Source organism: Stegodyphus dumicola, chromosome 4, assembly GCF_044657685.1.
Source record: "Stegodyphus dumicola isolate Sdum_Otavi_A_Nest chromosome 4, ASM4465768v1".
Taxonomy (NCBI): Eukaryota; Metazoa; Arthropoda; class Arachnida; order Araneae; family Eresidae; genus Stegodyphus; species Stegodyphus dumicola.
Window position 1 is genome coordinate 172,355,651 of NC_140771.1, and position 17,575 is coordinate 172,373,225.

A 17,575-nucleotide genomic window follows, 5' to 3' on the forward strand; every position below is an offset into this window, starting at 1 on the left:
TACTTGAATATTGCTATCACTTCTTTTCCGTTAGCTCTCACCAGGATATAAATGAGATACGCTGTGACAAATAACATGTGTGCGCAGTTAGTGAGTTTTCTTCTCCCATGGGAAAACTCACAGCCCCTTCCGGCCAGCTCTACTCGAGTGAAAGTCATTTTGAAGGGGATTTTGGACTGCACCTCTGCTGTGTATCCCTTTCACAGTTTTGCAAGAGCAGAAGAAAAGAGGCTTTTGTGTGAAAATTGCCATTGGAGTAAGATGCGTCTTGGATGTGGGAAGCTTTAACTTTCCCCTTTCTGTAAACTTGTGTTGAAATACTGTTTTTGTATATTATTTCAGACCCTATTTTAACCTGGAATTTTTCTTGATAAGTTTTAAAATAAATCTTAAAAGACAAACTGTCTTATTGTTTTCCACCTCGAAGCCGACATTGCAACGCGAATAAAAAATAGAGTTCTTGAAAATTAGAGAGACTTTTGGCAGCGACGATTATCTTTGTGGTACATTCTTGCCCATCTCTGAGAGTTACTCGATCCAACATCAGGCCTTCTGCTAGCTGAGTTATCCGCACATTTAGTTCAGCCAACGTTTGTTAGGCTTTCGCAGTTGTGAATATCAAGCATTAAATTATTTCAATTTAGAAATTCACATTTTATATTCCTGAGATTTCGAAAACTGGTGGAGATATATTTGTGGCCCCAAGCCATGCAATTTAAGTTTAAAATTGACAAAGAGGGTTTATTTAAACTTTCGTTTGAATATATTATTCTTTAAATAGACGAGACGGTAAGTCACTTAACAGTCTGAATAGGGAGCGATGTTCTAATATGGAACCCTACTGAGTGGAATGTTACTTCTATCACAGTGTAAAATTTCACGATAACTTTTGCGCATTTCATGACAATTCCTAGGATTCCACGAACGGCAAATTTTCTACGGAAATTATAATTTTTTAAAATTTCTTTTGTAATTTATGTATTATAACATTTTTGTATTTAAATTAACGTTCTATACTTTATTCCACATGAATTTCAACAAAAATAGGCTACAAATTACGTAATACTGTTTCAAAATCCAAACAGGATACTTAAATTATGTTCTTGATCGATTTCTAGAGCGCGGAAAATGGAACGCTTCTCAAAGTTAAATATATTTGCCGAGCTTTACCAGTTAATACCGAAAAATAATCTCAGTGCCAAATGATTCCCTTAAAAAGAACCTCTTACCAGAAGATAATCTTTGCAGAATAATAGATTTTACTGCCTAATTAAATGGTAAACTCGATTTATAATAACTGTTTCGCTCGTGTTTCCAGAGTTTGATTGGCTTATATATGTAAATATTAATTACATAATTTCTGTTTAGTTACTTTTTATGTTATTGCTTTATTTATGATATTCATCCCTTTCTGAAATGTTAATGTAAATCATCAAACGTAAAGGATTTCGAGAATTTTTAGTGTAAATCCTCGGTTTCGGAACTTTTACAAATTTTCATTACTTATTCTGTGTCTACTCACCATATTCGTTTTTCTGTTCCCTACGATACATTAATTCCGTTACGGTAGATATTCAGACAACTTCCAAAGACGAAAAAATTTCTTTAGCATTAAAATATTCTTTTTTACTAATCAAATATTAATTGTTTGCCCTCTTATTCAATATATTCAATATGTGTGACTTATATAGTCTTCCGAATTTCATTTTTGATACCAGCATATATTTCATATGTGTGTACAAGTAAGAATATATGTCTTCCTCTATTCTGAAATCCCGTTGCTTGTTGATATCAAACACATATATACGGATGTTACATTCTTTTCCCACGTCAAAATCTTGAAATCTGTGAAGAATACTGGAGTAAAGGGTGCATGTATTTATCATTGGTTAAAGATCTTAGGTACCAGTGAGAACAGTATAACTTGGATCGAGAAAGCTTCTAGAAAATCCTGTACGCCTTTTTCATTATCACTAGTCACATAATAGAACTTTTGAACCTACCGATTTTACATGCTTTTAGTTTACAAGAGCAAGATAATGTCAGTGTCTTATGCGTGAGTCAAAATTTTTAACATCGTCATATCAACGTGGAAGTTCTGTCAACCAAACACGCTCTAAAAACGTTCCGACATTACATATTTGTACAGAAATTTTCAAATTGAAAGTTGTGTACAATCAGCTGTGAGTTCATCAGGATTCAAACAATGGATCTTCTTGTTGAAAGGTGGACGTACTAACCAATTATACAATGAGAGCAAGCAGGATAAAATGCGGTAATTCTTTTTTTTTCCGTACCCCGATTAAAAGGCGGAATAGAGAACCACGAGACTCACTCGATAGAATGCAGATGGTGATAAGTTATAGTTCATCACACATTCTCCATTTGCAAAGTGGATGCGCTGATTATATTTTATCAGCAAGTATGGGGAATGAGATAATTCATTATCCATTAAATGTAATAATTTATTAAAGTGAAAATTTATTTAATAGAAGGGCTTTGCATTTTTAACATTTGTGTTAGAGCATTTGACAACCTTAAAAGTGTTGCTTGAATCTAATTTAAACCCCGAGCTGCTTTTTCAGTCATCACATCAGGAAATGCCATAACATGCCCCGGTAATGCGATATGAGCTGTCATTCGTTCAATATTCAAGGTACGTTGTTTGCACATGACATTCCAACCACTATTATGACCACATCTCATCACGCAGTCGTGCTGTAATTAAATTTAACATAGTTACGGACCATCTAATGTCCGCCATCTAACGAAAATGTAAACAAGCGCCCCTAGCATAGTATCCATTAGCCCAGATCCGGATGTGATTGACTGCCTACTGCATGCTTCCGCTCTCAGTTTGTTTGAGGTAAACTCGGAGATGGGATTTCAAACAAGTTTGTCTGAAAAGTCATCGACCTGTTAGGAATATTAGAGATATGTTATCTACGACTGAAGGGGTGTAAATGTACTTTAGCGTAAATGTCAGTTTAGTTATATCAGATTCGATTGGACATATTGCTCATCTCATATTGGATTGCGCATACTTGTTTGAACGGTTAGCAATAGTTTTGAAGAGACTCAAAAATATTTAAATATTTCGTAATAAGCATAAGACCGATATTAGCAGTATTCGCAAAATTTGCGTTTCGTCCCTGAAATCATAATGCACGATGAATTAATAAACACTTTGTCTTCCCAACTGGTAATAATGTGTTGTGATTGAATAGGGTGCATGCCCCCTTCCCCCCCAAATATATACTCGAGACAAGCAAGTTTATAAGTCTTTTGAAGTAATAAGAAAGAAAAATCTTAATAAAATTCAAAAATAACTATAAGCATTTACTATCATTGCACTGTTAACTTTGGTAGAGCATTATTTCTCTGCCGTTTCCTCCTTATTTGAGAGTCCTTTATATATGTGTTTTTTAGAAATATCTTTGGTCCAAGTAGTGGTATTAAAATCTTAGCAATCAACAGTATCAAAGTACCGTATAAAATATTGAAAATAATTCGTTTTGGGTATTTTTACTGCTTTTTTCAATTTGATTTAAGTATTACATGTTTGCGTTCAGTAATTAAACCTTTTAGCATTTATTTGCGGATTGAAGGGATATTTTAGTTTTTCTTATAGAATGAGAAATTTTAGTTAGAAGTCGCTGACTTAGACGTTCGAAACAAAATGAATAAATATTTATTGCTTAGAACAGTTCAGATTTAAACTATGCAAGAAACTAGAGATTGGTTTGGTTTATTTAGTTATGGCAGAGCACCCGAGGACTATCTGCCTAAGGGAAGGGATGATTTCGTCGAGAACTTTATAAGGAAAACCGGCTCGTACACACTTTACTCCTGAGTAAAACGGCGAAATCGCCCATTACAGACACTCCATTCGCCGAAATGCGAACCCCAGACCGAACTGCCAGTGCTTAGCGACATTAGCGTGGTCTCTGGTGGCCCTAAAACTGCAGAAGACTGCAAAGACAAACTGTTGTGGCCTCATTCACGAATTTCCTATATGGAATTACAGAGAAAGCCTGCGAAAAGTGATCAGATTCAAAATTTTCGATAGCATATTATATTATGACAGACCCTGTCCATGTCCTCTCGATATGGAACCAATGTCATGAAGCTGCAGGCGACACTGGGCGTTACATTTAGTTCTGTAGCCACTTGCGCTTGCGGCTAGCTTTGCCTCCAGTCTACTGACATTTCTCCATATTCATACATCCGTGGCTACTCATTTGACATAATATCTTATAATACTTACCTAACTCTTGCGGGAAACACGAAAAATGTCTCGAAGTACCGAGCACACAAATCGCCGAAAATCCTTCTTATCCCCTCCAAAATCACAGCTCCGCAGAGCTTACGCTTATGTGTTTGACTCGTATATGCGACTAAATATACTTAAATAAGAATGTTTGCGCAACTCTTCGGAAGCATAATTAATACTTTGGACTCAATACGTTTCATCAAAATAGTCATAATCTGAAAATTTTGCTCACGAGTGTATTTTTTGTATTGCATGATTTGATGAGACCTGCTACTTGGAGATAATGATTTCCTATTCTTAAATATCGACCTACTCATACCCTTATTTCTGTTTTGGAAAACTTCCTTTCGGAAAGAATTTGTATTTGTTGACTTTGTTGAATCAAAATGTTATATGGCCAAAATATTATATGCCTACAATATTATATGGCCAACGAATACTGTTATCTAGTACTTTAGATGCATTAACGTAACTGAATATTCAATTACAGTTTATTGAAATTTATTTGCGATAGCAAAAATACTGTACTTCATTTGATAAATATATTATTTCAGAAATATATAAATAAATTAATCTTTCTCTTTTTGGTTACATTTTTACGTTTGAGCTATTTTTAGCTTTATACGTTTTATATTACTGCGTTTGCTTAAATTAAAAAATCTGATGTGTACACCACATGACTTCCTTGTACGGAATATTAAATTATACGCATTTTTTCTTGCATTTCATTTAAACTTATTGGATTGAATTAAATCTACTCCGCCGACAGCGCATAAACCACAATAGAATAAATGCATTCTTTAAAATTCAATCTAGTATTTGTTTATCATAGCGCTAGATTCACTTAACAGTATTAATAATTATATGACAATTAACTTGTAAAATAATTATATAACGGAAACTAAGTTAACTGTTATATAATCCAATAATTATATAACAGTTAACTTATATATTTCTTTCATATTATAACTCATAATGCACAAAATTTATATCATTTAAAGAATAGAATTATCTAATCGTTGCCACATGTTCTATTCAAATACTATAATAAAACTAGAATGAAAGAAATTAAGCAAACAAAAGAAAAAAGAAACAGTTTTTCACAGACGATTGAGTATTTCTCAATTAATTCAGTTCTCACTTCGAGAGAAGGCAAAAATGCATAAAAACTCAAAATATCTATATTAAAAATTACGAAGTAAATCTTTAAACACTTATTTCCTCGAAAAAATTCCAGAAAGAATTAAGCATGATTTAATGGACAATAATAAATGAATGCGTTATCTTTGTTGTTGCGAAGCTAAGTTTCTCTAGATTGGCAACAAATCCACTAGTCTCTGTTTCAGATGTAAACATCAATGGCCGCCATATAAAAAAGCCTTAGCGGCACTTAGACAACTTTAAAATTGTTGATAATTCTCAAAATATTGCATACAGATTTACTAAAGGCACAAAAACCTTAACCGGAAGATAATAACAACATAATTCAATTAATTTAAAGCAAAAAATGTACAATTTACAAACATATAAGACTAAAGAAACTGAGATCACTGAGCCGGGTAACAGAGTGGATATATATACAAATATATTTATATATGTTTGGTGCGGCCGATTGCAACCAAAATACGAGGTGCACATCTACATGTTATAGCAGTCCTATATACAAAATTTCAACGTTCTGAAGCTACTCGTTTTTGAGTTATGCGAGATACGTACGTACGTTCGTACAGACGCCACGAAAATTTCTCTTCAGAATTAATTTTAAAGCAGTTTTATAATTTTTTTGAACGAAAAGAGTATTTTATTCTGTCCTTACCTACAGATATCACGCAAAAACATCGTTAAATTGCATTCGATAGCGGTCAAAATGGATATTTTCGTTTAAATATGCTGCCTGAAACTTTTCGCGATTACAATACTTCCTTTTTACTTCGTACAAGGAAGTAAAAAACGATTTTAATGACATCCGAAAATTATATAAACATTTTATTCTCTTATACAGAAATTTGTGCTCAATAATGACAAAAGAAATGAAAGTGAAATTTTCTTGCTCTGCATCAAGAATATACATTCTTTTTATGTAAAATGATAGAAATTTGTAATACTTCTGGGTTACTGGCTTGAATAATAATGACTAATAAAATTGATGCTACGGGAGCATAACGCCAGTTTTAGTACATTTCTCAATCTCATAAGTAAAGATGCAAACATGATGCTCACGGGTGTTTGCGTATAAAGTTAAATCGGTACAGAAAGCAATAAAACACAGGTTAGAAGTTAATAATAATAAAATAATAATAATGAGCGTAATCGATAGCATGGTTTAAAGCCATGCCCGGAAATTTTTCACCTCAGGTAAAGAGGTAAATATGTGCCTCTGCATACAATAAAATTATGTGTATCTGCATACGCTTATGTTCAGCAAAGGTAAATATACAAAATCATACCATAACGCTTATAAAATGTTTAATCATAACTTTATGTATTCACAAAATTAATACATGTAATAATTTATAATTTTTAAATGAAAATGTTAAAAAATACCTTTTTGATAAATAGCAAATAACAATGAAATAATGCATAGTATTGCAATTTACACAAAAAGTAGTTTATTAATATTTCAGCTTTTTTGTAATTTAATTTTCCTTCCTTTTAATGAAATAAAATCGAAAACTTTTCTTTTCAAAATCTGTTTTATTATTTTATGTACGTTATATATATAGTAATATTAATATTATAGATTATTTATGCAGTAATATTTTAAAGGTTTTTAGGTCCAAGTGAAGATTCTGCATATTTCTTTATTTTATTAGTCCAAAATGGCTATTAGTCTCGAAACACGATTTTCTGTTGTTTCACGTTTCCTTCGAATTTGTTGCCATTCGAAGAAACACAAGATATTATTCTTTTATATTTAATCCCTCCGTTATTAATTAACAAAATAAACTATTTAAAAGCAATAGATGCAGCTTTAATATTAATTATTTTTGCTTCTGATATAACTGATTAAAATAAAAATAATTTAAATCATGATATATCTAATTAAAAACATTACATATTTTTATAGAATTTAAGTATATAGCTATTTTTTCCATACTTTTTAAATGTACAGAAGATAAATAATACTCCGATTCTAGTCTATAAGGTATTTCTCCCGCCTTCCTGGCGTGCCTTCGTGGTGTAGTGGTTCTGCACGCTGGGCCGATATTCCAGGGGTCCTTGGTTCGATTCCCGGCGAAAGCGGTTGCTCGTTTTTCATCTTGCCTGCTTCCAAAAAATACCTAATGTCTCTACAAATCTAAATGAATATTCATTTAATATTCTATAAAATGTTTCAACATTTCTCCTGGGCCATCTCTATCGATAGTTTCTACCGATAAACCATATTACACTTTGACAGAGTCGTTTTGAACAATCGTTAAAATCAAAACACTTTCAGACATTTTATTTTTAGACCAAAGGAGCAATTTGCCCAGAAGGACTATTAATTTCGTTTTGGCATTTTTGCGTCGATTCACTATCAGCGTTGTTTCACTTTTCAAATTGTTGCCACCAAACATTGTCGCCTTGTATTATATTTAAAGAAATCAAATAATGAAGAATCTTCATAAATGTATGTATGTTTCTCGCAATGTGATAAAACAACGGTACCAAGAGCCATCAAATTTTGAATAACGTAATCCTCCTGTAAATATGGACATCTGGAAGCCCAAATTTGAAATTTGGAATTTGTTTTATTATCGATTTCATATTTTCAAAACTTTAATGAATTTTTGATTAACAAACGCAAAGATTTCAAAGCGAGCATTGGCAACGTTGCACAGAAAAACATTTTTATCTCCAGCGCGTGAAGACTGTGTAATGGAAATACTAAAGATATGCTCATTTTAAAATTATTTTGCGATATTGCTCTGGAACTGAATGTTATGGTTTAAGTGCGTGCTATTTAATAAATAAAAGTAACACACAAAATTTTTAAAAAACGCCCCTTTGAACATAATTTAAAATCTAAAAATTTTCAGAATTTCTTTTTTTTTTTTTTTTTTTTTTTAATTTTATTTTAGTTATTTTTTGAGGTGCGCTATCTTTTTCTTGCAAAAGTTAATTCGAAAGAATTTTGCTGAGTAGTCACCGCGGAATGCATAAAACGGAAGAATTTCCGACGCACGAAGAGGGAAACATCAGATTTATAACATAAACGTTAAAAAATAGAATTTTCTTTTAAACGAAATATATATTATATCTTTGTTAAAGCTTAGTGAAGTAAATTCTTTCAAGCTATTAAAAAGTATGAGATTAACGGAAAAAGTACTAGTAAAAAAAAAAAAAAAAAAAGTTAAGAAAGACCCTTCCCCTCGGGTAATCTACCTCGGGCCTCCCACAGGACAGGCTGATCTTCAGCCTAACGCTCCCCCAACTGCGCTATTTCGGTACCATGCCCAGGACGCACTGTTGTCGCCTGTATGGTGTCCAAAGCTTTTGCCAGCGACAGACACAATCTTAAGAGTTTTTGCTACGAGGAATTTCGCGAGTTTGCTCTGATTTCAGACAAGTCAGATTAGTCGCAACACAACAACCATAAGCTGCTTTAATTGTATGTAAGTATTGTTGATTGATTATGGCAATCCAACCCTTGTTTAGTTTTTATTAATTAGTTATTAAGTTTTCAGAAACGGTTTTCAACCTAACGTTAGCAATTGGTAATGTTAAAAATATTCCTAACGTAAATTTCCAAAATAAGACATGACTGAAGTATTCTGCTTTATCTTTAATAGAAAATATGAAATTGATTAAAGATAGCTAAGACCTAGCTTTGATTTACCGAACAGAATTATTGAAGGAGCGTTGTTTAAAGAACTAGATAGTTCTGATAGAATAACTAAAGCATTTACATCATTTGTATATTTAAGTACTAAAAGCTGTTTTAAATAAAAAAGAGAATATCTTGTTGAAATTTTATATCCCCATTTTGGTTGTAAGATTAAAATATCTCTCAATTTTTTCTTTTCTAATATGAGCAAATATTATTCTGACGATTTGTCAATCGAATCTGGTTTATTAACCTTTCTTGTCTACATCTCTTCATATGTGTTTATATATTTCCCTTGTGTCTATATATTTCCCTTTCCTCTCAAACGTCTGAAAATACGAATTTTTGCTGGAATAGATGTACTTTCCTCATACCAAGTAGAACGTACAGAGTTTAAGCAATAACCTACTTAACGGTCTTAAACTTTAAATTTGTGTCTTTGATGGTTCAGAAACAGTACTATGTGTTTACTTATTTCGCTGCACCAACTCCTTGACAACCCATCCCTTTTCATTTTTGGTGCTGGCAGTGTTTTTTGGCATTCGTCTCTGTGCTTCTAATTTTGTATTTTTTGCTTTACCGAGTAAAATATGGGGTAAATATTAAACGTATTTTTAATTTATTTAAATTTATCTTGCGTTATTACCACCACATATTGCTGCTTTCAGTGCGCAATTGGTTTAGTTTTTAACTGGTTTTTATTTTATATTTGTTCGTTTATATTTATATATATCTATATATCTATGTGTGTGTGTGTGTGTGTGAGTGTGTGATGATGTTGCAAAAATATTGCTAGCGTAGATATTGATACATATTGCAGAGCCCATTTCGCAGCCGAGCCAGATTAAATATTCCTTTTTTCCTTTTTATTTCAGTTGATATTTGTGGTCACAATTCACTTGGCACTCTTGTGCTTATTTCACACATTTTTCACTTTTGATATTGTTGCAATAGGAAGAAAAGCAGCAAGCAGAAGTTTATCTAGGCCGAGATGCAGAAAGCAGTTATTCAATATGGCAGCTTATTCAAGAAAAGGTTTCTGTTCTCGAAATTTTGAGTTCCGAGTTACCTACGTCATCATCGTTACGTAAACATCACAAGATATGGAAAAGTCTAAAAATGAGGCAGTCCAAAAAAGTTATCACTATTTTTAAAATACAGGGAGCAAAATACCCAAATTAAAATGAGGAATTAAGGTGCTGTATTTAAATTTTTATTTTTACTTACATATTTTTTATCTTACACACAAACACGTTCATGTATATACAATGCGACTGTGTATCTAAATATGCGTTTGTCTCATTTTATGCGAGAAAAACCTACATTTAAAGGCATAAAAACATCAATTAATAGGTCTGAAAAGATTAGAAAATGAGCTTTCCGTTACAACTCAGAAAAGCAAAATTATAATGCTGCAGCTGAATATATAATACAGGATGTCCCAAAATGACTTAAAGTTATTATTTATTAACATATGATTTATTTTCGAAATTTAAAAGTATCTACATGTCTGTTTTTAAATGCAACTTCACCTTTCTTAGAAACCGTGTGTCATCTTTTTAGTTCACCAAATATTACTTTCAGAACTATTTCAGAACTTCATTTTGTAGTATGTTCACTCAAACAATGGATTACCTTGGATCCTAATCTTTCGGCTGAGTGCATTTCAAAATGCGATATGTTTAGGATTTTGCAATTCCTATTTCAGAACAGTTTGCTTCGAAGATTTGCTTCAATTCTACAGACATAATTCAATCATTTCTTTTTCTGTGTGCTGATGTATGCGTCTTCCCAAATTTTTCTTTCTTCCTAAATATTAGGACTGTAGAATCATTAGATTTATTTTGAAGCAGAAGACATGAAAAATGTGCACTGCCCTGGCCAGGACTCCAACCTCGGACCTCTCGAATACGCTCCGAGTGCTGGCTATTACAACACGAAGACATGCTAAAAGGCGGAAGAAATACCTTATAGTATAGTCCCCCTTTTAAAGGGCGACAGGGGTTTAGGAGACCCAATGTCCAAATCCTGGTGGTGGAGAATCATTATCCAACACTTTTTTTACGTTCGGGCGCCACTGTAGAGACATTAGGGTTTTGAATGCTGAGAGACATGAAAAATGTGCAATGCCCTCGCCAGGACTCGAACCTCGGACCTCTCGAATACGCGCCGAGTGTGCTGGCATTTACACCACGAAGGTGGGATAAATACCTTACAGAACATTCGCAACAGTTCCGGCACACTAGAGGTCGAGCTGTAAAATCGCTGAACACTGGTAGTTGGTCCGTGGTTCGAAACCCGCAAACGGTTTCGCGTTTCTGCATGGGCGTTTTCGCGGTTTTCTCCTTAAATAACGTGCATACGAGTCAATTTTCCTTAGAAAGTCTTCCACGAAGGCATCCTTCCTCTTAAGCAGATAGCCCTGAAGGTTTCCCTTAATAAAATAAACCATACCGAGCCAAATATTCCCTTCGCTAAAAATTTATCTCTACTTCGAGGGATGAAAAGTTATAGAAGCACATCTGCTTAAAGCTGTCTCCTAAACTGCCTTTGCAAGTTTACTGCGTTTATAATAACACTTAGACTGTGTTTTCACCGTTTACTACCACACTTTTTTATTTTATTCTTTCATTTATTTATTTTTTATACTTAAAACTTAATGTAGCTCTATCCATTATATAAAACTGGTTAAACATGAGACAAATTTAGTGCATTTTCAGGTGCTAAAACGTGTATATATTTTTGGAGCATTATAAATATATTTTACAAACAATATTAATGGTGTGATTTCACAGTAATGTTATAAATTAAGTGCATTAAAATCATGTTAACTAAATACATTATTAAAAATAAAATAAAGATAAAATATATTAAGAAAGACATTTATTGTTTCTATCGGTTCGTTCGTCGAATTGGGTATAATGTATTTTTCAATTTAAAATATAAAATAAAAATAATCTAACCCAAAATTCACAATAGTGGTAATTTCGAGTAAAGATAAATCAAAATTAAAGATTTTTTTGCCACAAAGTGGACAAACAGTTTGTCAGGCTGGATGCTTAGCCCTGTGATAGGGTAACATAACAGTAAATTTCACACCGCAGTAAAATTGATAGTTTCGAAACCTGAACATGCATGTATTTTGCTGAATATATTACAGAACTACGACTCTTTAAACTATATCAAAATCATACAGTTCTTAGTTCTTATGACATGAACATTATCGACGCATATAAACTAAAAACAATGTCTTTTTATAAAATACAGTAAGCTCTTGCTGAACGCGGGTTTCTATCATAAATGCGCTTCGAGTACGGCCAAAATCGCTTTCGTAACGTTAACTTGTAGAGCCATTATTCTATTTTTAAAGCATATGTGAAGAAAAATGATCAACGCCCTTGCCTGAAATCGAACCACGGACCTCTGGAATACGCGCCCAGCGTGCAGACCACTACACTACGAAGGCATGCTAAGAAGAGAGAAATACCTTATAAATTTTTTATGGAAAAATGTGGTACGTATAATTTAGGTTATGATAGTATATATAATTTAAGTAAAATAAATATCGTTGAAATTAAAAAGGAAAAAAAAAAAAAAAGAAACAAATGCTAATTTAAAGGATTTTAATTATTTCTTAACGTACATGAAAAAAATATCTTTTTAAAAAGCTGATGATTTTGCTTGAGACAATGACTAACGGAACTCTTCATGAAAATTTTTAGATAAAGAGCAGGGAGTTTTTCAGTCTCTCATAAACTGTCCTCTGCGCTTTTCATTTGAGACAATTTCCATTGCAAAATCAGACAGTTCCTGTTCATTCGTCTAACGTTTTGTAAATTAAAAGTAATTTATCTCCTTTATACTTACTTTCTCCGTCTGCTGATTTTGTAAGGTCATCCACTTCTTCATTCGTCATTTCGTGATTAATTCTTCGGCTTCTTCTCCCGTATGAGAAAATTCTTTCACCATTAATTGCTTTTACAGTTTGTTCGATTTCTTTGGCTTCATTATCAGTGGATGGAAATTCTTCAAAACTGTTGATAACTTCTGTCCACAGTTAATGCTAACAAGCATTCCGTGTTGATGGATGAGCGTTGAACCGGGTATAAATGGAATTCTAGTGTTGGACAAATTATAAGGAAACCATTAAGAAAACTCTGTAGAGACATTAGGGTTTTTTGGAAGCAGGAGGCTGGAAAAATGAGCAACACTTTCGCCGGGAATCGAACCACAGATCTCTGGAATACGCACCCAGCATACAGATCACTACACCACGAAGGCACGATAAGAAGGCGAGAGAAATACCTTATATACTCCTTTTTTAAAGGGCGACTGGGGTTTTAGGGGACCCAGTCGCCAAATCCTGGGCGTGGTGAGTCATCATCCACCACCCTTTTAGTTCGGGCGCCATCTGTAGAGACATTATGATTTTTTTTGGAAGCAGGCAAGATGAAAAAATGAGCAAATCCTTCTCCGGGAATCGAACCGCGGACTTCTGGAATACGCGCCCAGCGTGCAGACTACTACACCATGAAGGCACTCTAAGAAGGAGGGAGAAATACCTTATAAGCGAAATCGCGTTCAACAAATCTGTATTCGGCAAAGGTTTACTATAACTAAGTCACCGTAATATCAAAGGACAAACATTTAAGTCTATAAAACATGGCAATATATTATTTAAGTATATAAAACATGGCAAATCATTATTGTTCAAAAAAGTAAGTCTTTTGCCATTTCGTGGACTAACTCCATATGGAATTCTTGTAACGTACTCAGCTTTCCCGACATTTTCCGAGTATGAGGTAGTTTTCGGAATCAGCTGTGATTCACTTTAGGAAGAAGTTCTGGAGTTCCTCTGTAAAGAAGTGGTGGTGGGTATTTAGATCACGTGCTTGGAGAAAAATTTCCGACATCTCATCATCCTCCGGAAGATGCGAAGAGAGAAGAACGTGACCACCATCTCTGATCATGTGATGCGGCAGTTCAAAGTCTTAAGCCGGAATATTTGGGATACTAATCCAGAGGCTATCGTTAGGGAGTTTAGATCGCAGAAGCATTTCTTCGCGGTTAAAGAAAGAAATATATTATTCGAAAAATATCATCTGGAGAGTTTTCTTCAGTTCTGTAAGTTGTTACGAAATAATTATTGAACTTGGGCTCTCACATGCAAGTAAAATAAATTAGAAAATAAAATACTCCTCAATATTAATTCGAATGCAATAGAACCTCGAATATCAGAACATATTTTATACCAACATTTAAAACGTCTTCGATTTTATTTTTTTATAGCAACATTTAAAACTTTTATTATTATTTGCTTTACCATCCGCAACCCACACTTCTACTTTTATTCCGTCTTTGTCCATAAATTAAAAAAAAATGTCTTGCGAGTGAATAATTTCTATCTACCAAAAAAGTGTGCTGCCTACCTAAAACTTATAAATTAATGTCGAAGCAAGAGAAATACGTCTCTTTAGAGATGTCACTTTTACACTCATGTCCATAAATTAAGGATAATTCGGAGACACGCGGAAATCGAACTCTAAAATAAATATATCACCTGTAAAATCACTACACACATCTTCAAGAATCATATGCAAATTTCAGGAAGTAACCAGATGACACCTATGGTACGTCACAATGATGAGAGTGTAAGAGAGTGATATATAAGGAATAAAGGCAAAGAAGTAACATTGTTCGCTGGCGCTTTATAAGCATTTCAGTGCAACAACCGAATAGTTATGATATATATACAAAGGACACATTTGGATGATCTTTTACGTGGTAGAATTATGGGCCGTCTGAAATGTGGACGTACCCAACTGGAAGTATCAGACGAACTTGGAATTGCCCAGACTGTCATCTCCAGGCTTTGGCAACGATTCCAAGATGATGGTAATGTGAGTAGACGTTACAGCACAGGTCGCCCCAGAGTTACAACGCCGAATGAGGACCGGTATTTGGCAGTTACTGCCAAAAGAAACAGGCGGAGCACAGCCTCAGACCTGTCTCGTCAGCTCTCTTCAGCCACTATTACGACAATTTCAAGCTAGACCGTGTACAGACGCTTAGGTCAGATTGGTCTATATGCTGGTAGACCTGTCAGATGCGTTCCACTTACTGAAACTCACTGTCGCCTGTGGTTAGCCTGGAGTAGAGAGCATGCATTGTGGACACCACAACAGTGGGCTTGTGTGATGTTTTCCGCCGAGTCCAGCTTTAGCTTGCAGTCTGATTCTCGCCGGACTTTCATATGGAGAGCTCCAGGTACCCGTTACCACCAAGAAAACATCATTGAACGACACCGTTACGGTGGTGCAGGAGTGCTCGTTTGGGGTGGAATTATTCTGGGTTCCAGAACTTTCTTACTAACCTGCATGTTCAAATTGGAACCATGACAAGCCAAATCTATCGGGACGTCATTCTGGAACAACATGTACGTTTGTTTCGGGGCGCCGTGGGCGCACAATTTGTGTTTATGGATGACAACGCCCTTCCTCACCGTGCAAACATCGTAAGCGAATGCCTTCAATCGGAGGATGTCACCCGTATGGACTGACCAGCATTCTCACCGGACTTGAATCCAGTAGAGCACGTGTGGGACATGCTTGGCCGACGAGTTGCAGCCCGTCAACCTTCTCCTACATGTCTACCGGAACTTCGGAGAGCATTGCTTTTTGAGTGGTGTAATATCCCCCAAGATCAGATCGACAATTTGATACTCAGCATGCCTAGGCGTTGTACGGACTGTATTGCATCGTCTGGGAGACATGCAATGTATTAACAATCATACCAACCATGTAATATTGGTTTTTTGTAAATAGGTTTTTTTTTTTTTTTGTAATTTGCTCCAGGGAGAAAAAATCGCTAATTTTTTTAATAATATCAAATATATAGCATCTTTTCTTGCTCTTTACCTTTTGTTTAATAAATAAGCTTTAAAATAAGTCAAATTTGTTTTGCTTCTAACTCTTCCTTTGCCTGATTTTGCATTATCCTTAATTTATTGGCATGAGTGTAATATCGATCTAAACTATTCGCTTAAATTGAACGACCGATAATTGGATATTTTGTAAATATCGTTTGCCAGAAATGAGTGAGAATCGGACGGACTTTATGCGGTTCGGATAATAGTAACTCCTGATACTATTATCCAATATCTATAAAAATTCTTATTATAGATATTGTTCTATAATAAGAACTATTAGTTCTTACAAAAAGAAAAATACTTTATAAGGTATTCTGTCCTTCCTTTGCGCATGCTTTCGTGGTGTAATTGGAGGCATACACGACGCGTATTCGAGAGGTCCAGGGTTCGAGTCCCGGTGAGGGCATTGCCCATTTTTCACAGCTCTTGCTTAAAAAAATGACTCTACAACCAATATGAAATTTCGTTATAAACATACATACACGCAAATGTATGTTTCGATCATCGCAGACTTTATATATAACGATTCTGAGGGCGGATATGAACCAGAAATAAAAAAAAAATTCCTGAAAAAAAAAAGTATTATGTCAGTCGTCCTTAAAATCGACAGAGTTGTATATGAAATTTACACTAATTCTTCCGCTCTGCCTAATTTTACAGAAATTTAAGGCTCTTGGAGAAAGAAACTAAAACATTTTCTGGAAAGTGGAGAACTTTCTAAAGGAAAGTGGTCTATATTTTGCAAGAAGTGTGTGTGTGTGATTATGGCAAAGTCTCGAGGGCTATCTGCCTAAAGGCAGGGATGCCTTCGTGGAGGACTTTCTAAGGGAAACTGACTCGTATACAGGTTACACATGGGGAAAACCACGAAAACGCCCATGCAGCCAGCCCGTTCGCGGGATTCGAACCTCGGACCGAACTACCAGTGTTCAGCGAATTTACCGCTCGGCCGCTGGTGGGCCCATTTTGCAAGAAGAAAAGCTATGTGTAACAGACCTGAAACATTTCTAAAAATTATAATGTAAAAATAAATCGTTCCAGAGCATTTTAAATAAATATAAGGAATTCAAGATTAAATCATCAACTTAGAATCAACGATGGTTTTAAGAGAGTCTAGCAATTGGTATGGGTTTCTGTTCAAAGAGGAAAAAATTATTCTGCCCATCATTTTTTTAAAAATAATACCACTATTCAATCTAAATTTGTTTAAATTTTGCCTGACTTTGAATTTCGTATGGGTATGTTTCTGTTTTCATGCATCATTTAGGTTAAAATTATAGAAAATATATTCATGGAAATTAAAAATACAGCGAGTCAGGGAAGAAGGGAAACAAAAAGATGAATATCGTTTCCAAGAAATAACAACTTTAAAATTCCGAAACACTGTTATCAGAAAAAAGAAATAATATCCCAGATTAAATAGATAGCCATTCAGAAACCAAAGAACGCGCAGGGGGATAAATTGAAAATAAGTTCTTGTTATTTATTTATTCAACCCATTTAAATAAAGATTATTGCTGTTCATTGCAGAGTGTTATTTACAAATTCTGAAGAAGTCAAAAAT